Source organism: Protopterus annectens, chromosome 3.part0 (genome assembly GCF_019279795.1).
Source record: "Protopterus annectens isolate FY-2018-M chromosome 3.part0, PAN1.0, whole genome shotgun sequence".
Classification (NCBI taxonomy): domain Eukaryota; kingdom Metazoa; phylum Chordata; order Ceratodontiformes; family Protopteridae; genus Protopterus; species Protopterus annectens.
The window spans coordinates 804,486,851-804,510,458 of NC_056731.1; the positions used below are offsets into that span (position 1 = coordinate 804,486,851).

The 23,608-nt window shown below is 42.3% G+C and overlaps 1 long non-coding RNA gene across 1 annotated transcript in view; it reads left to right on the forward strand.

Annotated features, from left to right (window-relative positions):
• The window catches only part of LOC122797286, a 59,310-nt gene extending 53,371 nt beyond the window's left edge, over positions 1-5,939 (forward strand). Inside the window, exon 3 of the long non-coding RNA XR_006364046.1 lies at positions 5,861-5,939. This is a non-coding gene — a long non-coding RNA (uncharacterized LOC122797286). The remainder of the gene's footprint in view (positions 1-5,860) is intronic.
• The last annotated feature ends 17,669 nt before the right edge of the window (positions 5,940-23,608 follow it).

The following is a 23,608-nucleotide window of genomic DNA, read 5'->3' on the forward strand; positions in this document are numbered from 1 at the left end:
AGCAGTGCTATTAGCGTTGCAAGCACTTCAGAGCTTTTTCCCTCTAGGGACAATTGCAATCCACACGGACAACATGTCAGTGGTATGGTACCTGAACAAACAGGGAGGAACCAAATCATACCCCCTTTGCAGAGAGGCACTTCGAGTTTGACAGTGGGTGGTGTCTTCCCAATGCTTTCTAGTTGCAACGCACATACCAGGTAAGTCCAACGTGATTGCCAACAGGCTGAGCAGAGCTATCCTAATGCCTCATGAGTGGCCCCTGAACAATTATGTTGCGGAAGAGATATTCCACAGATGGAGTCAGTCTTGCTCCAATCTATTTGCCAGCCCCCTCAATGCCAAATGCAGCAGCTACTTCACACTTATCCCCCCAGAGGGAGAGACACCCAGGGACGCTCTGCCTCACGATTGGCCCTACGGTCTTCTTTCCACCTTTCCACCGTTACCTCTCATATCAAAGGTCATTCAGAAAGCACAGTTTTAGGGAAGCAGAATGATCCTCATTGCCCCACACTGGCCTCGTCAGATTTGGTTTCCCTTCCTTCAACCCTGTCTAATCGACAAGCCCTAGATTCTGGACCCAGCTCCAGATCTGCTGACTCGTATGTCAGGACAGTTCCATCCCTCCATCCAGACCCTCAAGTTGACAGCTTGGCTGCTCTAGTTCCGTCATTAGTCAGGCTTCATGATTTTCCCTGGAAGTGGCCCATATTCTATCATCTTCCCACAGGCCTTCTACCAGGAAGATTTATTCCAGTAAGTGGAAGAGATTTTCTATTTGGGCCCGTGAGAGACATATTGATCCTTATACAGCACTTGTTTTGGCAATATTGGAATTTCTTTCTCAACTATTCAGTCAGGGTTCAGCTGCAGCAACTGGTAAGTACAATTGGCAGCGATTTCTACCTTTCACATTGCTAATGAGCCCAACATTATGGCTCATAGGCTTTGTAGGGCTTTTCTGAGAGGGAAATTGTTACTCCAACCTCCAGTCTTTGAACCGGTGATGCCATGGGACCTCAATTTTGTACTACAGAAGCTCACTTCATCTCCCTTTAAGCCCGCAGCTACGTGTAACATTAAATTCTTGTCATGGAAGACAGTATTCTTGGTAGCCATAACTTCAGCTAGGCGGGTCTCTGAACTCCAAGCATTATCGATTAGGCCACCTTATTTGGTGTTTCACAAAGATAGGGTTTCCTTAAGAACCAACCCTTCTTTTGTTCCAAAGGTTGCCTCTGTTGTCAGTATTGACCAATCCATTGAGTTGCCTCTGTTTTTTCCTGAATTCTCCAACAAGACAGAATTTAAGTTTCATCAGCTAGATGTTCATAGACAATTGTGTTTCTATTTACATAGGACAAAAGATTTCAGGAAATCAGATCAAATGTTTGTCTTGTTTTCAGACACTAGACTTGGGGTTCCTGTTTCTAAGGTAACCTTGTCTCGCTGGATCTCCGATTGCATCTTATTTATTTATGCTTCAGTGGCAAAGAATTGCCCTTTAAAGTGAAGGCTCATTCTACACGATCTGTGGCTACCTCAACTGCGTTTCAGGCTAGGATGTCCATGAATGATATTTGTGCTGCAGCAACATGGGCTTCGCCTCATACCTTTATTAGTCACTACAAATTAGATCTGATCTCTAGAGACAGATCTTCCTTTTGTTCCACGGTGCTCAAGAGTATTTTTCACTGAGCCACCCAAGATCAAGGTGCTAGGGACGCTGTCACACAGGTAAGAATGAAGGCGAGATTGGACTACATAACATCAAGAAGTTATGTACTCACCATAACGTTCACTGTATGTAGTCCATCTTGCCTTACATTCTTACTTAACCCTCCCTCCTTCCCCCTCCTGGAGGATATGGGATATTGTCTCTAGGTGTCAGTAGTCCTTTCTGTTGGGGTTGTTGTTCTTCTCAGTGTGTACGTGTGTGAGCTTGCAGCAAACAAGATCTGGGGAATAGACCTGTTGCATGATGGGATACCTCTTAGCCATGAGCCAATTGAAGACTTGGAGCTAGAGTATGGCCGAGTCAGAGCCGAGGTTTGGCTTCAAACCCACGGGTAAGAATGTAAGGTGAGATGGACTACATACTTCGAACGTTATGGAGAGTACATAACTTCTTGTTTTGCATTAAAATGAATTTTGTGAAGGATATGAAGCCTGAAACTCAAATGTCTGTCATTATTTAGTGACTTCTGTTCTCTGTGATTTGCTAGAAAAAACATAAATTTTATGAGGAATGGACCAAAAATGTGAGCCAAAAATCTGGACAGCTGAGAGCTATGCTAATGGGACTTCTTGGACTTCCATATAGGTTGTACACTCCTCAACAAATTAATTAGAGCTCTCCCATTGTGAAAATGGAAACTTTGGGGAATGGCCAGCAACACATTTATATGGGTAAAATTCAGTAACTGATTAGTTATTACACTACCTTAATGTCAGCAAAAGAGAAATTTAGTGAAAGTAAGAACATTAAGTAAAAAAGGAGAGAAAAAAACTCCATTGGTGAAGAGACTTGCAGCAGTACAGCAAAAACAGTTTCCGTTTCAATATAGGAGATGGCTTCCAGTTATTTACAGAAAAAAATAAATCAGATGCATTTCAGAAGTGTTTAAAATAAGTGAGAGTGGAAGAAATACCTACAGGCAAATGACAAAGGCTGGAAAGAATAGATGAAATTTTAAGTAGCTATTGAGCTCAAAAAAACTGCAAAAATCAGATGTTGAAATAAAGGGATGACTGGCTAAGTATAAGGCTTGTCAAGAAGAGCTGTTTCATAAAATAGTAAAGCTAGATGAGAGAGAGTATACAGAGAAAACCTGAAATTTTCTGCTGTGCCTGAGAAACTGGAAGGAGCAGATTGCATTAATTGTATGCAAGTGCTAATAATCAACAAGAGAGGTTTTCTACAGCAGGATTTATTAATTGAAATGACACACCGTGTGTCGTGTATTCTCCATATTTGGGTGTGAGAAAAAAGCCAAGACCTGCAGTACTAAAAATGCAGAAGGACTGGCTCCTGACAAAACTGTGGCAAGATCAGCTGGGGACAACAGAATGTTCTTGGAAAATGATGAAAAGATGTTGTTGTATCTTTCGACTTTTCCCAGTTAGGGGTCGCCACAGCGGAACTCCGATCCGCTAATGATTGGCAGTAGATTTTTACGTACCGACTTGCCAGGCCTGATGCACAACCTTCAACGAAGGTACACCCATTCACGCATGTCTCCACACAGAAGACGCTTTAGCTGAGAATCAAACAGGACGTCTTACTGTGAGGCGACAATGCTACCGCAGCACCACCAAAATGATGAAAAGATAATGTATGCCAAAAGTAAAGAAAGCAAGCGAGGTAAAATATGGTAGAGCAGTTGTAGAGGTTTGATAAAAAGCTACTGTCTGATTTTACTTCACAACAGAATATGTACAATGTATTCAAATGTATGTGGTGTGAGAAGTGAGGGTGGGAGAATAGTAAGGTGTGCATTAAGTCTAAGAAACATAAGCCAGGGTAAATGGTTTGAAGGGACATGTATATCTCACAGAGGATACCACAGCCCTGGAACAGACTTCCCATCCATGCAATTTGTTCCTCGGAATAAATAGTGAAGTTGCATTCTGGGAGAAGAACCTAAGGGTGCATTTTTTAAGTCTAGTAGAGAAAAATGGAAAGGTAAATGTAGCAGTTTGTAAATGAGTGACACAAGTAGGAGTGTGCTTCTTTGTGCAATTGGTAACCAGCTTGTCTTGTTTAATTCTGAGCTGTGTCACTCCATTTTTGGTGCAAGTGAGGTGAATCTGAAAATGTTGTTAAAGAATACTTAAGAAAAGATTCTTAGTAGAGATGTGAGCAATGATAGAAAAAGCAAATTGAAGTTACGCAAGGATGACCCGCCTTTCCAACAGCTGCCATGCCTTGGGGGAATTAGGAAGTGGGGGAGTTTATGTACCCAGAATAGTGATGAGTTTATTTTGGCCTTGGTTATGGTAACATGGAAAAGGAAGTTAAGCTTTAGTGTAGCCAAACCCAAGGTATTTGAAATAGGGTATCTTTTCTGTGGTTTCTTGGCTGTTGCATTTTGTGGTCCATTTATTTGTAGTAGTGTCAAGTTTATGCTTGGTCCCAAAGAGCATAGCTTTTGTTTTTTGATGTTAAGGATACGTTTAATTTTAGTGAGCCAGTTGTAGAGCTAGGAAAGGTCTCCTTTAAATTATTTCTTGATGGGGTTCACATTGCTGGCTATGTAGTTGATGATATTATCTGTACAAAATATAATATTGATTTGGAGAAGGGGTCCAAGAATGTTACTAATTATCAAGGAGATGAGTAATGGGGAGAGGACTGATCTGTGAGGAAATCTCCTGGTAAGTGGAGTGGGAGTGGGAGTGGAGAAGCTGGAACCTGTTTGGGTTTTAAACTAGCAGTTATTAAGGAAGTCTGTGAATCTGAGAAGAGAATGTTGGTTAATCTCACTGGGAATAAAGGAATTAATGAAAAGGTTGTGATCCACTGGATCAAACATTTAAGTTAATGAGTATTGGTCTAAAGAATAATCCTTTGTCCATGTTTAGGAGGGTGTCATCAGTTAGGGTGAAGAGAGTTGTCATTGTACTGGAGTGTAAGAAAGCTATATATTTACGTATTTATGGTTGCAGTCACAGAGCTTGTTGAATACTCCCCCTCCCAATATATTTGCCTAGCTAGGTAAGGCTTGAGGTTGGTCTAAAGTATTTTATGTTTTGAAGTTCTGGAATTTTAGGAATAGGTTTAATGAAGTCTTGTTTCCAGATGGCTGACATAGTAGTTGAGGTGAAGCAGAGATTGTATAGGTAGTATAGAGGTACGTGTATATGTCCTCTACAAAGACAAATGAACTAGGGTGTAATGTCATCTGTACCAGGGTGTGTGTATATGGGATAGTAGGTGTAGTTGGAGTTAAGTGAGAAAATTCTTTAAGGAAATCTGGGGGGGGGGGCAGTTTTATATGGGGAACATCCAGTAATGTAGTTAACTAGGCTCTATAATTGTTTGTTTTTTTTTACTTTTTTTTTCTTTTTTTCTTTTTTTTGAATTATATTAGCTACATCCCCTGGGGGGAATGACTGTACCTTATCACCACAGTGGCCCACTATGCCCTCCCATTGTAAGTGCTTGCTCCCGCACACTCTTTATGAAGAATACCACCTGATGCACATCCTCAGCTTGTCTTGTACATCATCACCCCTCCTTGGGATAGTGGCAGTGTGTCTGTGGCCAGCTTCGCCTCTCTTTCCCTCCATAATGGTCTTCCCTTCCAATGTTATTAAGCTCCTAAACTGCTAGTTGAACTTGGGTCACCTGAGCAATAGTCAGGGCCTTATTTCTCTGACTCCAGCACATTTGAGACTCTGTTTTGGATTGTTGTCTTGTTTTAGCAGTTGCTCCGGTTAATATGCCTGTAGGTATGCTAATACTATGCAGTCCATACACGTGTGCATGTGTGTAATAACAGTTGTTTTCCTGTGTGGCTGTATGTGAAAAGATGTACCAATGTATCCTTTGCTTTGTCCTTCCTGGACTAAAACGTAAATACTTCTCTGCACAGTTATGGTGCCTAGAAAACTACTGTTTAGATGACTGCAAATAATTGATTATTGTATTGTGTGTTTCAGGCTTGCTTTGCAGCTTTTCTGTTCGTATCTGAGTTTTATTTGCAAAATTTGATTTCAGACTCTGAGTTGAAACAAGTCACTTTAAAAACTCTTGTCAACATTTGATGCAGGTATTCTTATCTAGTGGTTCTTAGCTGTTTAACATAAACTAAATTAAAAAAAATGCCACTTATATTATTTTTATTTTATGAAGACACTGTCCAGAAACAAAAAGAAGAATGCAAAGAGCTGAAGATGGGGAAGAAAGCACTAGAAAGAGATCTGAAACAAACAAAGGTGATAAAAATAATATAATTTATATACTTTAGAATGTGATTCTTAGCAGTAAAGTGGCTTACCTTATTGTCTATTTTTTTATTAAAAATATATGAAATTCATGCTCTGAGAACTGAAAGTAATGTTAAACGTTGTTTTCTTAGAGCTTAACACACTAGTTATTGCACAAAGAAAAAAAATACCTCTGCAGATACTTTTTTATGCTTTTCCCTTTGTCTGTAAACAATCAAATCCTCCTGCAGTGGATCTTGAACCTCTTCTTTTTCAGGGTGGCGAGGCCTCAGTCTATACCGAGTGACATTGGAGGAATAAGTTTAATGAAGTCTTGTTATCTAGTCAATCACGAGGCGTTAATGCCCATGTCTATACCAGGGCATCCATATGCTGCTGTGAGGTCATTGCCTTTGTCCTTGTGGACAAATGATGTGGTTTAAGATCTCCCTGACCAGAGTCATATGTGTTTCAGGACAGAACCTAATTATCCCCAGCCTGGGAAACTACATGGCACTGCCTCATCTTAGCAGCCTAACTCATTCAAGACATTGGCTACGGGGGCATTTTTGTAGGTCTTTAACCCCATACTCTGGTGGCAGATGTATGAGCACCTGCATGATTGCAGGGACATTGTTTGCCTTCCCAAAATGCACGCATACTACAACACATATGTGCAAAGAACAGCAGTAATCTGCATAGGAGTGACAAGCCCATTTCCATCGAGTAATGTCCCTTGTTTGTTGAGCAAGTCTTCATTTAAGTAGAAGCAATTTAGACAAGAGACGACCACAGTTGTCTTTCTGCAGGATGGGATATCGATAAACTACTCATTTCTCATCTTCCCTTGCATGGCTTTTCCAGAGCCCAAGCTGTTACCTTAACTCTGGTCATCTGGATCATAATTAGGGCTTTATCTGTCTGCACTGCTGATCCAAGATTAGGTTCATAGGTTCATAGATTAGTACTAAGCTAACTGCCCTTGTGAGACATTTTTAAGTCTAGCCAATTATCCCTTATGAGACTCAAACCCTGCACCTTGTGTTTGTAAGGCAAACACCTTAACCATTAGGCCACCCTCCCAACCCAAAGTGGTCAGTATAATAGGTTCATAGATTAAAATATAACACCTTTCTAGGTGGTTGATGCTTTCTTATGCCATCAGCTTTTCTGGTAACAGTCATGTTTTTACACCTGAGTCGTCATCATCATAACCTGGAACCTTAACTTCTTTGCTGACTTGCAGACAAGTCTTAACTAAAACCCTTTTATTGCTGATTATTTTCATAACGTAGTGTCTTTTTTTCTGTTTTGTTTTTGTTTTGTTTTTTTCAATTTTTCTTAACTTTCATTCACAGGTTTAGCGATTTGCATATTTATGCATAGTACTTATTGTATAGTGTTTAGTATTTATTATGTATTTATTCATTATATCCTGATCAGGACTTTTTACCTTTGAATCTTATACAAATTTCTGCAGCTACAGATAACATGCATTTATATCTTCGTATTGAACGTATATTTAACATTAATCAATGTATAAACATATACATGAATAGGTAATTTTGACTGCCTGTTTCATCAGCAATGGATTCATTTCATAAAGCACCTTACTGTTATATTACCTGCTTTATAGGTTTCTGTTTATGATAATATATGTTACTGGTTTTAACTATGGAACACTTAATTTTTGTTTTTATCCTTATTCATAAAGAGCTCTGCTGTTGTCCTTAACAGTTATTTTACAGTAACCGTTCTCTCTCTCATCAGCAGCTTAAGTCTATTCCAGGATATCCTATTGGACAGACTGTCATACTGACAATCTAGATCATTGTGGTTATATATTACAGAGAGCTGTGGTTCATGATTTTACTAAGTAGAGTCAGTCTGTTTACTACATTCATCCTTCCTGACAGAGGAATATGGATTGAAAAGCAGGTTAGAGTGCACACAAAATAGCTCAGTTTGAGTCTTTTTTTGGTGGAAATAGACAAAGTAAGAAGCCATTATTTTTGCAAATACAGTCTAGGAAAAGGGTGACAATGGAAAGAGAAGATAACCTATGCATGCTGGGAAAAGCATTAAAGGAAGCTACAGAACCCAAGATTTATAATTTACTATTAAAGTGACTGCATATAGTTTGAATTTATGCATGCTTTACGTTTTCGGTGATTCAGTTATCTAGCATCCATCCACTGCTGTCATTTCAAACTTTGACTTCTATAGCAATCCCATAAACAGTCACAGCCATAATACATGTAGCAAAATTATAGGTTCATAGGTTGGTACTAGGCTATCGGTCCTAGGGCCTATACAAGCCTAACCATAACAATTTCCTGGCTATTTCTTCCAACACTGTTTACTTCCCTGGACCCCTGTCTAGCCGGGCGACTGACATGAACCCGGGGTGAATTTCCTTTCTCCCATCCAATCGTCAAGGTTCCTTTTGAAGAGGGCCTAAGAGGCGCTGTGCTTGACATGTATGGGCAGTCTGTTCCAGAGTCTGGGGAGTCTCTCGGTCAGGAACCTATCCCTCCAGCATGTTTTGTTTATTGTGATGACAAGGTTTAGATCCCTGGAGCATGTGGCTCTGAGGGATTGGGATTTCTTTAAGTGTAGCATGTCCAACAGCTCTGGGTTTGACATGGCCTTGTATGGTAAGCAGAGATCACCTCTGAGTAGACGATATACGACAGTATAGCTGGAGTTTTGTAAGGCAGTCAGCATAGGGCATCTGCTTTAGGCCTGTGATTCTTTTAGTGAAGTATTTCTGTGACTTTTACAGTTGTTGCAGATGTCTTGAGAGGTACATACCAAACAGGGAGTTGTATTCTATAATGGGTCTAATGAGGGATGAGTATAGTGGGACAATGACCTCCTTTTTTTCTGGATGAAAAGTCTTTAGTGATGAGGTGTGCCACATAGAAGGATTCCTGACTGTTGTGGCGATGTGGTTATCGAAGGTGAGACCACTGTTCACCTGTGTCCCTAAGTCTGTTATCACACTTTCAGTGTTTAGTGTACTGCCACCTATGTGGTAATTCATGGGTACATGTATTTTTCCCAAAGGGGATAACTATACATTTCTTGGCATTGAGCTTGAGCCCATGGCTCTGGCACCAAGCATCTGTTTCTGTAAGGCTCTTTTGTAGATTATCCACATCCTTTGGGGATTCAATAATGGCTCCCAGTTTGCAGTCATCTGCAAACTTTGTTAGCCAGAGTCCCTTAGTGTTGGCCTGTACTTCAGAGAAGTAGATGCCAAACAAGAGTGGTCCCAGGACTGAACCCTGAGGTACTCCACTTGTCACTTGTCTGGAGCTGGATTTGGAGTCTGCTACTTTTACATTGTGGGTTCTGTCAGTAAGCCATTTAGCAACTCATCGAGTGATGTAGGGATTAATGCCCATCTTAGTACGTCTATACCGCCTTACCCTCGTCCATGGCTCTGGAGACTGATTCGAAAAAGTCAGTCAGGTTCAGGAGATGAAATCAACCCTTCATGAACCCAAACTGGGTGGGGTCCAGTTTTGAAGGTTGCCAGTAAATAAGTTCCATGATAGTACGTGCCATGGCCTTGCAGATCAGGCTCATCAGACGGATGGGGCTGTAGTTCCCGAGGTCCAAGGTGGATCCCCCTTGTGGAGTGGGATTACTGTAGCTTTGCGTCACTCAGTGGGCACAAAGCTTGAGATGAGGCTCTGATTAAACATGACACTTAGGTGAGGTGCCAGGTCATTTTGTAGTTCATGTAATACATAGCCTGGGATGTCATCTGGTCCCATGGATGCTGTATTCTTAGCTTTGGAGAGTGCATTTTTTACCTGTGTGGTCATTATTACCAGAATTTGGCAATCTTGAGATTGTATTGAGATGGGCCGTTTAGGGGGTGAGATGGGAGTGAAGTTGGCACTGAACTGATCTGCCAGGATATTGGGATTATCCTTGGGATCAGTATATTTAATGCCATTCTGTTGTAGCTCGGGGCACATCTGAGCATCGCCATTTAGATTCTTGCCATAGTTATAGAATGCCTTGTGGTTGTCTTTGGAATCTTTGGCAATTTTATTTTCATAACTAGCTTTGCAGGATTTTATGAGGGATCTCAGCTTCTTACTGAGGCTGGTAAGGGAATTTTTGCATCCTGGGATTTTCCTCTTTTCTGCAACAGTTTCTTTCTTTTGTTGTAAAGTTTGTTTATGGCAGGGGACCACCAGATTGGCTTCCTTTTTTTGGAGGAGAGCATCTTGGTTCTGTTTGGGATGGCACGATTCATGCATGAGTGGATGTGCTCGTACAGTGCCTTAGTGTAGGATTCAGCAGTCGAACTTTCAGTTCCCATCTGCATGGGTGTCATGAAGTTTGTAACTTCTGACTTTAGTAGCAAAGAAACACATCTGTTTTGCTTAATTAACCGTGGTTATCATGGTTAATTCTGCAAGCAGACTTGGCACTTGTATGACGCTGTGCACGTGACTTGATGCACTGAGCATCTGCAGTAGTTAGCCTAAGAATTTGCTGTGTATTGTGCCTTATGTGGACCAGTTAAAAATTTAGTTTAGATGCTCATTTTTCTTTTTGTGCCCTTTCTGTCTAACCTGTGAGAGACTTGGGTATTTTTTTTCTTCACAGGTTTTATTCCTTTGGATTATATTGGTCTTCATTTATAGCAGTTTTCCAGGAATCATCCTGTTCTGCCATTTTTCATATCTTTTACCACCCAAATGGGCACGACTGTAACTTCAGCAGGACCTTTTCAAACTTAGTCTCCTTCCAGACTCCAAAAAAAGACTCCGCAAACTATCTAAATAAAAATACAATTAGTTCTCTCTTTTGCTGAGTCTTATCTGTTGGTATTATAATAATGGCAGAATGTTTGCAAGATGTTGTCTCTGAATTCTTGAGACAGACTTTTCAGTCAGATTTAATTTAATACTTTGTGGTCCATGAGTTAGATGCAGTATGGAGAAGATATGCTTCCTTTCATTGCCTTCTTGTGAGGGGTTGCTTATTTGACATTGTGTAATTTTTTTTTCAGCTTTATGATACGCGTGCGTGTGTGTGTGCGCGCGTGTGCACGTGTGTGTGTGTGTGTGTGTGTGTGTGTGTGTGTGTGTGTGTGTGTGTGTGTCTGTCTGTGTACATGTGCGTGTGTGCGTTATCTTAAACTGCATGCCTTACATCCTCTGATTTTGCCTCACGTTGTAGCAGCCCTTTGTTTTAATTTTAGGATATGTTTATGTTGTAATTTTCAATCCTACTGGCATGGGTATTTTTTTGTTGGTAAGTGGAGAAGTTTTTTTTGCCTTATTTCATTGCTTTTACTTTAGATTAATAGTGCTGAAATGAAGGAATTGGTCTTGGCTGTTAAATTTAAATCCAAGTTTTGGTTTACCATTTTAATTGGATGGGCATTCCCACTTCATCATCATCATCATCATCATCATTTTAAGACAAAAAAAAAATACAGAATCCTTGACCAAAGTGCATTGCAAAAATGAAAAAAAAAAGAAAAAAATTCAATGGTGTAATAAACCAGAAGACAGCAATTCAATAATATCCACTGTTTCTCTGATTGGATACTTGAAGTTAATGCTTTATTTTATATTTTATTCTTTTATGAAACCCTTTTTCATTGTAGTATGAACCAACATCACTTGCAGAGTTTTGATTGTGTGCAGCTTGTAAACTTGCATTCTTTTATATTACAGTGAATGCTAAATAGTGTGCATTTCTTTTTTTATTTGACATGTGTAAATATAAGGATAGATTTCAGTTTGGAGTTTATTCTAAGTGGGCTGGGGTATTTTGGGATTAAGAATTTGTGTTTTGCATATGCATTACTTGAACTTTTACTTCATTTTTTTTCCAAGTATAACACATTTTAGTGTGTTGAGGAGAATTTCATTACTTTTTATGATTTTCCAAGACTGTAGTTAAACCTTTAATGACATGCCAAGACTGAGGTTAAAAACATCCAATCAGTGGACTAAATTGCAATGTTCTTCATGTTTCACTGTTGCAGTCATTACATTTGGGTAATCTGCTGGCAGATTGCCCTCAGTCGGCCTGAATTCCAAAGTCTTGGGTCCTCCGTCAGTTGCTATCTCCTCTTCCATGACGTCAGGTCGTCAGGGGTATAAAACAAGCAGCCAACGCCATTTTCTTTAGGCTTTCTTGCTGCACGGTGCCCAAAGTAGAAGCATTTTGCAAATGCCGGTTGGCCGACTCCTGAAATATTCGAGTTTGAATTTCAGAACCGAGGTATTCACTAAAGCTAAGTACCTCATTGGGGAAACATTTTTCTTGCTCCATACCGATGTCAGAAAAAGTTAATAATTGTATTACTTGTGGGAAGCAAATACCTCATAAGGATTTCCATTTATACTGTATTCCTTGCCTAGGCCCTGATCACAACATGCCTGGCTGTCAGTTTTGTGCTAGATTTAACCAACGTACTATTAAGCATTGGTATATTTTTGCCTCAGTGTATTTTGAAAACAGATTTAACTACCCAGAAATGTCGTCGGATAGCAATCCGACTACCGGAGTACAAAAAAACGAAAAGAAAAGGACAGAGAGAGAGACCGTAGAGGTCCAAAACCGATGACGAAGCTTCTCCTAAGCCAGTCGCCGGTCCGTCAGTACTCAGTGAGGCACTTTCGCAGCCCCTGATACCTGCTACTTTCGAGCTGCAGGCCCCTACCGACACCCATGTGGAGTCCGGCATGCCACGAGATACTCAAAGTATTGGACCCACGGATGTATCTCCCTCGGATGGGTCCGGAGCCACTGAGCAGGCACCGGCTTCTGAGGGTGTATTCAAGCCTCAACATTTTTATATCAAACCGATGACAGCTGCAAAACCAAAGACAAAAGCAACTTCTAAAACTAAAAAAACAACGCATGAGCCATGTGCACAGGCCTCTATGCCTAAAAAACAGGTGATCAAAATGGCTGAAGACCTTATTACCTTGATTAGGGGTTCCATCCACCCTCCAGATAAGAGGCCTAGGTAAGACACTGATTATGAATCTTCAGATCAGGTTTCTATTTCTTCTGATTCCTCTTCTGATCAGGAGTGATCTATACCTATGAGGATTCTGATGCAGAAGAGTCTGTACCATCTGCATCACCTCCTGAGGATTATTCATTTGGAGATACCTTGCATACTTTGAGGGAGCATTTTCACTGGGAGTCTCAAGATTTCTCAGAATCAAAAAAGAGGCTCAGGGATTTCCTCCTTCTCCCTCAGCATAGGTCTTTAGCCATACCCCCTGATGTTCATCGTGTTTCACTGTTGCAGTCATTACAGTTGGGTTATCCTGCTGGCAAGCTACCCGCAGTCGGCCTGAATTCCAAAGTCTAGGTCCAGCGTCAGTCACTGTCGCCTCCTCCCTGACGTCAGTGCGCCAGGGGTATAAAAGATGCAGCCGACGCCATTTTCTTCAGTCTTTCTTGCCGCGTGGTGCCCGAAGCAAAAGCAGTTCGCAAGTGCCGGTTGGCCGACTCCTGAGATTTTCGTGTTCGAATTTCACATCCGAAGTCTTCATTAAAAGCTAAGTGCCCCGTTGGGGAAACTTTTTTCTTACTCCAGACCGATGTCAGAAAAAGTTAATAATTGTATTTCTTGTGGGAAGCAAATACCTCATAAGGACTTTCATTCCTACTGCATTCCTTGCCTAGGCCCTGACCACGACGTTGCTAATTGTAGGTTCTGTGCTAGATTTAACCAACGCACTATTAAGCGTCGGTATGATTTTGCATTTCACTATTTTGGCAGAAGATTTAATTACACAATGTCGTGGGATAGTCATCCGACTACCGCAATGAAACGCAAGGAAAAAGAAAAGGGCAAGCATCCGAGGTCCAAAACTGACGACGAGGCTTCTTCTAAACCAGTTGCCGGTTCGCCAGTTGTCAGTGAGGCGCTTTCGCAGCCCCTGACACCCAGTACTTTAGAGCCGCAGGCCACTACCGACTCCCACGTGGAGCCGACTAGACCGCTGGAAACTCAAGGTATTGGAACCTCGGAAACTATTCCCTCAGATGGGTCCAGAGCCGCTGAGCAGGCATCGGCTTCTGAGGGTGTTTTCAGGCCAACACAATTATATGTAAAAATGACTTCAGCTTCAAAGGCAAAGACTAAAGCACCTTTAAAGACAAAGAAACAAGTACAGCAGCCCCATGGACAGGCCTCCACTCCTAAAAATCAGATGCTCAAAATGGCCGAAGACCTAATTACTTTGATCAGGGGTTCCCATCCCCCACCTGATAAGAGGCCTAGGCAAGAGACAGAATATGAATCTTCAGATCAGGTTTCCATTTCATCTGATTCCTCTTCTGATCAGGAATACTCTCTTCCTCCCTATGAGGATTCTTATGCTGAAGAATCTATCCCTTCAGCCTCTCTTCCTGAGGATTATTCTTTTGGGGAAACTCTGCATACCATGAGGGAGCATTTTCACTGGGAGAGCCAAGATTATTCAGAATCTAAGAAAAGGCTCAGAGACTCAGCACAGGCCCCTTGCTATTTCTCCTGTGTTAGACATTGTAGATGATGTTTTTTCAGAGTCCAGTCTGACTCCTGACTCCTTGCCTCCAGCTCCTGTTAAGCCAGACAGATACTACAGGGTTCCTGATTCACATAAATTTCTTTTTAATAACCCTGCTGCTGACCCAGAAACTCTCTCTCAGGGTCCCAAAGGGGTCAAGGCTTCCACTACAAAAAAACCCTACCCCCTCTGACAGGGATTCTAGGACACTGGACACATGGGGAAAAAAGATTTACACTTCTGCTACCTTGGATATAAGGGCTTTAAATTGTCAGTTTCATATGCTTAACTATCAGCAATATATTATGTCCTGCTTAAACAGAAAATGTTGCTAAATTCTGAATGTGCAGAAAACAAAGAAATGCAGGATTTATTGCATGCAGCTGAACAAGTTGGAAAGCATACTTTGCAATGTGGTTTTGATTCTCTGGAGGCCTCCTGCAGGGCCACTGTTACGGGTTCTGTCATCAGGAGGCATGCTTGGTTATAGGAACAGAATCTGCCTGATCATGTTAAAGAAAAATTATTAGATGCTCCATTACAGCATGATACCTTGTTTGGTGTTAAAGCAGATGAGGTGTTGAAGAAAATGGAGGACAAAGCAAAATCTATGCAAACAGTCAAGGATTCTTACAGGTACAGCCTCCAAGATTTAGCAGACACTGGCCTACAAAGAATTGGTCCTTTCCAGTGTCAGACAGGCCACAAAGGGGCAGATACAGACACCATACAGGCAGGTCCCAGCCCCAAGGCACCTACATGTCTAAACAATGGGGTGCTTCTACCTCCAAAAGCGGAGAAGACAAATCATAGCCATACAGGAAACAGTCCCAATGACTTCCCCCTGCCTGCACCAAGCACTTATCTTCTGGCAACACCTTTAGGGGGAAAACTAGCACTTTTTCATCAAAATTGGCACTTAATAACCCAGGACAAATGGGTCTTGAACATAGTGTCACAAGGCTACAAGTTTCGCTTTCATACCCTGCCAAGGGCACATGGTTTGCCAGACCTACCAAAAAACTAATGGACAGAGGCACAAAAGCAAATTTCATCCCTCATGGACATGAGGGCCATTCAGCAAGTACCAGAGCAAGAGCAGGGACAAGGATTTTACTCAAGAGTGTTCTTGTTGCCCAGAAAGGACAAAGCTTGGAGACCACTACTGGACCTATCTATTCTAAACACATGTCTGGAGTTTCCAAAATTCAAAATGTTGACTCTGCAGCAGCTTCTGCCCATGCTGGGCAAGAAGACTTGGCTTGTGACTTTAGACCTAAAAGAGGCATACCTGCATGTCCCAATCAGACAATCATGCAGAAGATACCTCAGATTCATAGCTGGCTCAATGCACTACCAATTCTCTGCACTGCCCTTTGGCTTATCTACTGCGCCCAGGGTCTTCACAAAATGCCTGGCTCCAGTAATTGCATTCTGCAGACAAAGAGGAATACAAATATATCCTTACTTGGACGACTGCCTCATTCAAGCAGAGAACAAGGACATTCTACTACAGCATCTGGTGTTTGTAAAAAGATTACTAGCATGCCTAGGGTACATGGTAAATGAAAAGAAATCAAAACTTGTACCCTCTCAAGGGATAATATTCCTGGGTGCAAGCTTAAATACAACTGCCCAGATGGCTTATCTCATGCCAGACAAACAAAGGCAACTGACTACTTATTTCAAACTGTTGGCAACAAAGGCTCAGTTATCTGCAAGAAAAATTCTGCAGGCTTTGGGCTTCATGGCATCCTGCATTCTGCTAATTCCATATGCAAGACTGCATATGAGGAAACTTCAATGCTATCTAAAAAGTGTTTGGACTCAACATCGTCACAGCCTAGAAACAATAATTACCCTCATTCCCTGCCTGCAACAGGAGTTTCGATGGTGGGCAAAGTCCTGTCACCACAGCAAGGGACAGCCATTCACTGTACCCACAGCCGGGCAAACATTAACAACAGATACATCAGATTATGCCTGGGGGGCCCACATGGCAGGAAGATGTATTCAGGGCACGTGGTCCGCAAGCCAAATGCATCTACATATCAATCAAAAAGAGATGCTAGCTGTTGAGAATGCCCTGACAGCCTTCAAGGACCAACTTCATCCGGGACAACTACTGATAAAAACAAACAATACCACAGTCATGTGGTACATAAACAAGCAGGGAGGCACTCATTCCTACCCCCTTTGCAGACTAGCCTTGACTTTGTGGGACACAGCATTGACTTACCAAGTACATCTGCAGGCATAATTCCTGCCAGGAAGGATACATACTCTGGCAGACGAACTAAGCAGAAACCTCATGGATCCCCATGAGTGGAAATTGGATCCACAAATATTCAGCATAATAACAAGGAAATGGGGATGCCCGGACATAGATCTATTTGCCTCCCCTCACAACTGCCAACTACAGAGATTCTGCACAAGGACTTATCACAAGCAAGCGTGGAAAGTGGATGCTCTATCTTTCATCAGAAAAAACATAACAGTATATGCCTTTCCTCCACTGCCCCTCCTCCCCAAGGTACTCCTAAAGGTCAGACAAGAGAAGCCAAAAATGATACTGATTGCCCCAGACTGGCCACACCAGCACTGGTACCTAATCTTAAGGAACCTGTCTCAATGCCCAGCGTGGACATTACCTCAGATTCCCCACTTATTGTCCCAACAAAACAGCCAGATCCTGCACAGCTAACTCAAGACCTTAAATCTGGCAGCATGGCGGATAATTTAGTAATTCAAAACACCCCTCTTTCTAAAACGGTGATGGATGTTATTTTGGAGGCCAGGTGGCCTAGTACCAGAAAATCTTATGCTGAGAAATGGAAGAGATTCTGTGCCTGGAACCAGGCGCAAGGAATTGACACGATTGTACCAAATATTCCTCAGATTTTGCAATACTTAACTGAGATGCTGGACAAAGGCCTGCCCTTTTCATCAATTAAGATTCATGCCTCTGCCATTTCGGCTCATTACAATACAGAGCCACCTGTTTTTTCTCATCCTTTACTAAGGCAGTACCTCAGAGGAGCCAAAAACTTAAGGCCTCCAAGGAGATCACCAATACCTGCATGGGACCTCAAGTATGTCTTGGAAAAACTCACCCTACCTCCTGTTGAACCAGCCGCTACAGCTGATATAAAATGTTTATCTTGGAAAACAGCTCTGCTCCTAGCAATAACCTCTGCAAGATGAGTCTCAGAGCTACAGGCACTCATGGCTGTGGAACCTTTTATCATTTTCCATCCAGATAGGGTTTCTCTGAGGAAAAACCCGACATTTATGCCTAAGGTAGTGTCCAGGGTGGCCCTTAACCAAACTATTCACTTACCTACCTTTTATTCAAACCCACAGAATAAGGGTGAGAGACTTCTGCATTCTTTGGACATACACAGACAGCTGCGCTTCTACCTGGACAGAACCAAAGCTTTCAGAAAGACGGAGCAATTACTAGTGGCATATGCTGCAGGCTTACAAGGAAAGGCTATCTCAAAGCAGACTATTTCAAAGTGGATAGGCCACTGCATTAGTTTCTGCTATTCACAACATGGCAAATCAGTGCATAAGGCCATTAGGCCACATTCAACCAGAGCAGCAGCCACTTTGGCAGCCTTCCTCAGAGGAGTACCAACCAAAGACATTTTATAGGCTGCAACCTGGAGCTCAGTGCACACTTTTACAAAGCACTATCACTTACCACTCTACTCTAAATCCAGGGCAGGCTTTGCCACTGCAGTTCTGCATAGCCTCATAGCCACTCCTAATCCTATTTAGCTCCAGCCTCCCAACCTTAGCTTTGGGATTCAACCCAATTTTAATGACTGCAACAGTGAATGCACTCGAACATCTACATTTATGGTAGGTACACAACTGTACTTTTTAGACATTGTGGATGATGTGTTTTCGGAGTCAAGCTTGACCCCTGACTCCTTACCTCCAGCTCCCAGCAAGTCTGACAGATATTACAGGGTCCCTGACTCACACAAATTTTTATTTAGAAACCCTGCTGCTGATCCTGAAACTATTTCACAGGGTCCAGAGGGAGTTAAGGCCTCAACAGCAAAAAATCCTACCCCCTCTGACAGAGATTCAAGGGCACTGGATAGATGGGGAAAAAGGTTTATACATCTGCAGCCTTGGCATTTAGGGCCTTAAACTGCCAGTTTCATATGCTCAAGTATCAACAACATGTTATGGGATTGCTGAAACAGAAAATGATGTTGATTTCTGAATGTGCAGAAAATAAAGAATTGCAGGAATTATTGCATGCAGCTGAACAGGTTGGAAAGCATACTTTGCAATGTGGTTTTGATTCCTTAGAGGCCTCCTGCAGGGCCGCAGTTACTGGATCTGTGATTAGGAGGCATACCTGGCTAAAGGAACAAAATTTGCCTGATCATGTTAAAGCTAAATTACTAGATGCACCTTTACAGCATGATACTTTGTTTGGTATTAAGGCAGAAGAGGTTTTAAAGAAAATGGAAGACAAAGCTAAGTCTATGCAAACTGTAAAAGACTTCTTACAAGTGCAGCCACCAAGATTCAGTAGACACTGGCCTACAAAAAATTGGTCCTTTCCTGTGTCAGACAGAGCTCAAAGGGGCAAATCCAGACGCCCTAAGGGTTCCAGATTCCAGGCACAAGATGCATACAGGTCAAAGCAATGGGGCACTTCTACCTCCAAATCTGGAGGAGATAAAGCGCAAACCTACAGAAAGCAGTCCCAATGACTTCCCTCTGCCTACACCAAGCACTTATCTTTTGGCAGTACCCTTAGGGGGGAAAATTAGCACTTTTTGCTCAGAATTGGCAGTAAACCCAGGACAAGTGGGTGCTAAACATAGTATCACAGGGATACAGATTCCATTTCCGTACTCTGCCAATGGCAAACGGTTGGCCAGATCTGCCAAAAAATCAATGGGCAGAGGCACAAAAACAGGTTACATCCCTCATGGATATGGGGGGGGGGGCCATTCAGCCAGTACCAGAACAGGAAAAAGGACAAGGTTTTTACTAAAGACTGTTCTTGGTACCCAGAAAGGACAAGGCCTGGCAGCCAATACTGGATTTATCGATTTTGAACACATACCTGGACATTCCAAAATAAAAAATGCTGACTTTGCAGCAGCTTCTGCCCATGCTGGGCAAGAATGCTTGGCTGGTGACATTAGACCTAAAAGAGGCATACCTGCATGTCTCAATAAGGCAATCGTGCAAAAGATACCTCAGATTCAAGGATAGCTTAATGCATTACCAATTCTCTGCACTGCCCTTTGGCTTATCTACTGCGCCCAGGGTCTTTACAAAGTGCCTGGCACCAGTAATTGCATTTTGCAGACAAAGAAGTATACCAATATATCCTTACTTGGACGACTGTCTCATTCAAGCAGAGAGCAAGGGCAATCTTCTTCAGCACCTGGCATTTGTGAAAAGGCTTCTAACATGCCTAGGGTACACAGTAAACGAAAAGAAATCGCAACTGGTACCCTCTCAAAAGATAACATTCCTGGGTGCAAGCTTGAATACAACTGCCCATATGGCTTACCTCATGCCAGACAAGCAAAGGCAACCAACTACGTACTTCAAACTGATGGCAACAAAAACCCAGTTATCTGCAAGACAAATTCTGCAGGCTTTGGGCTTCATGGCATCCTGCATCCTACTGATTCCATATGCAAGACTGCATATGAGGAAACTTCAATGGTACCTAAAAAGCTTATGGGAGTCAACATTGTCACAGTCTGGAAACAATGATTCCTCTCATTCCTTGCCTACAACAGGAGTTTCTATGGTGGGCAAAGGCATGTCACTAAAACATGGGATGGACCTTCACTCTACCCCCTGCCAGCCAGACCTTAACAACACACGCATCAGATTATGCCTGGGGGGCCCACATGGCGGGAAGATGCATTCAGGGCATATGGACCTCAAAACAAATGCATCTACATATCAACCAGAAAGAGATGCTAGCTGTTCAGAATGCCCTGACAACCTTCAAGGACTTACTTCACCCAGGACAACTACTGATAAAGACGGACAACACCAATATCATGTGGTATATAAACATGCAAGAGGGCACGCACTCATACCCCCTTTGCAGATTAGCCATGGCACTATGGGACACAGCTTTGACTTAACAAATACATCTTCAAGCTCAATTCCTGCCAGGAAAACAAAATACTTTGGCAGAGGATTTAAGCAGAAACCTTATGGATCCTCATGAGTGGAATCTAGATCCACATGTCTTCAGCATAACAAAGAAATAAGGGAGCCCAGACATAGATCTATTTGCCTCTCCTCAAAATTATCAATTGAAAAGATTCTACACAAGGACTTATCACTGACAAGCATGGAAAGTGGACGCCCTATCCTTCAGTTGGAAAAACCTATCAGTTTACACCTTTCCTCCTCTGCCTCTTCTTCCCAAGGTCCTCCTAAAAGTCAGACAAGAGAAACCAAAGATGCTACTAATTGCCCCAGACTGACCCCGCCAACACTGGTACCCAATCCTAAGGAACTTGTCTCAATACCCAGCTTGGACCTTACCTCAAAGACCTCAACTGCTGTCCCAGCAGAACAATCAGATCCTGCACAATCAACTCCAGACACTGAACCTGGCAGCATGGCTGATCATGTAGTTGTACAAACAACACCTCTCAGTAAAGCTGTGATGGATGTCATTTTGGAAGCTAGAAGGCCTAGTACTAGAAAATCTTATGCTGATAAATGGAAGAAATTCTGTGCTTGGAATCAAGCACAAGGAACTGATACAGCAGAACCAAATATTCCTCAGATATTACAATACTTGACTGAGATGCTTGACAAAGGCCTATCTTTCTCATTAATTAAAATCCATGCCTCTGCCATTTCGGCTCATTACAGTACAGAGCCACCAATCTTTTCTCATCCTTTACTAAAGCAGTATCTTAGAGGAGCCAACAATTTAAGGCCTCCTAGAAGATCACCAATACCTGCATGGGACCTCAATTATGTGTTGGAAAAGATCACTCTGCCTCCATTTGAACCAGCTGCTACTGCTGATATAAAGTTCTTATCATGGAAAACAGCTCTGCTACTAGCAATTACTTCAGCAAGAAGAGTCTCAGAGCTACAGGCCCTCATGGTTGTAGAGCCTTTTATCATATTTCACACAGACAGGGTGTCTCTGAGGACAAATCCAACATTTATACCTAAGGTGGTTTCCAGTGTGTCTCTTAACCAAACTATTCATCTGCCAACCTTTTATCCAAATCCGCAGAACAAGGGGGAGAGAATTCTGCATTCCTTGGACGTACGCAGATAGCTAAGATTCTACTTGAGCAAGACTAAAGCTCTAAGAAAAACTGAGCAATTACTAGTGACATATGTTGCAGGATCAGAAGGAAGGGCTATTTCAAAGCAGACTATTTCAAAGTGGATAAGCCACTGCATTCATTTCTGCTACTTACACCATTGTAAACCTGTGCACAAGGGCATTAGGTCTCATTCCACCAGAGCTGCAGCACGCATTCCTACCCCCTCTACAGACTAACCATGAACTTGTGGGACACAGCACTGACTTACCAAGTACATCTGCAAGCACAATTCCTGCCAGGAAGGATAAATACTCTGGCAGACGAACTAAGCAGAAACCTAATGGATCCCCATGAGTGGAAATTGGATCCACAAGTCTTCAGCATGATAACAAAGAACTGGGGATGCCAGGACATAGACCTATTTGCCTCCCCTCACAACTGCCAACTACAGAGATTCTGCACAAGGACTTATCACAAGCAAGTATGGAAAGTGGATGCTCTATCTTTCAATTGGAAAAACCTAACAGTATATGCCTTTCCTCCTCTGCCTCTCCTCCCCAAGGTACTCCTCAAGGTCAGACAAGAGAAGCCAAAAATGATACTGATTGCCCCAGACTGGCCCCGCCAGCACTGGTACCCAATCCTAAAGAGCTTGTCTCAATGCCCAGCTTGGACATTACCTCAAATTCCTCACTTATTGACCCAACAAGACAGTCAGATACTGCACAGCCAACTCAGGACCTTAAACCTGGCAGCATGGTGGATAATGTAGCCATTCAAGACGCACCTCTCTCTAAAGCAGTGATGGATGTTATTTTGGAGGCCAGGAGGCCTAGTACCAGAAAATCTTATGCAGAAAAATGGAAGAGATTCTGTGCTTGGAACCAGGCACTAGGTATTGACACGACTGTTCCAAATTTTCCTCAGATTTTGCAATACTTAACTGAGATGCTGGATAAAGGCCTTTCTTTTTCATCAATTAAAATTCATGCCTCTGCCATTTCAGCTCATTACAATACAGAACCACTTATTTTTTCTTACCCATTGCTAAGGCAGTACCTCAGAGGGGCAAAAAACATAAGACCTCCAAGGAGAGCACAATACCTGCTTGGGACCTCAACTATGTCTTGGAAAAAACTCACACTGCCTCTGTTTGAGCCAGCCTCTGCAGCTGATATAAAATTCTTATCCTGGAAAACAGCTCTGCTCCTAGCAATAACCTCCGCTAGACGAGTCTCAGAGTTACAGGCACTCATGGCCGTGGAACCTTTTATCATTTTCCATCCTGACAGGGTTTCTCTAAGGACAAACCCTACATTTATGCCTAAGGTAGTGTCCAGTGTGGCCCTTAACCAAACAATTAATTTGCCTACCTTTTACCCAAACCCACAGAATAAGGGTGAGAGACTTCTGTCATTCTTTGGATATTCACAGGCAGCTACGCTTCACCTTGGACAGAACCAAAGCTTTCAGAAGGACAGAACAACTTCTAGTGGCATATGCTGCAGGATCACAAGGAAAGCATATCTCAAAACAGACTATTTCAAAGTGGATAGGCCACTGCATTCATTTCTGCTATTCACAGCATGGCAAATCAGTGCCTAAGGGCATTAGGCCACATTCAACCAGAGCAGCAGCCATTTCAGCAGCCTTCCTCAGAGGAGTACCAACCAAAGACATCTTAGAGGCTGCAACTTGGAGTTCAGTGCATACGTTTACAAAGCACTATTCCTTACCTCTCTACTCTAAATCCAGAGCAGGCTTTGCCACTGCAGTTCTGCAGGGCCTGATAGCCTCTCCTAATCCTATTTAGCC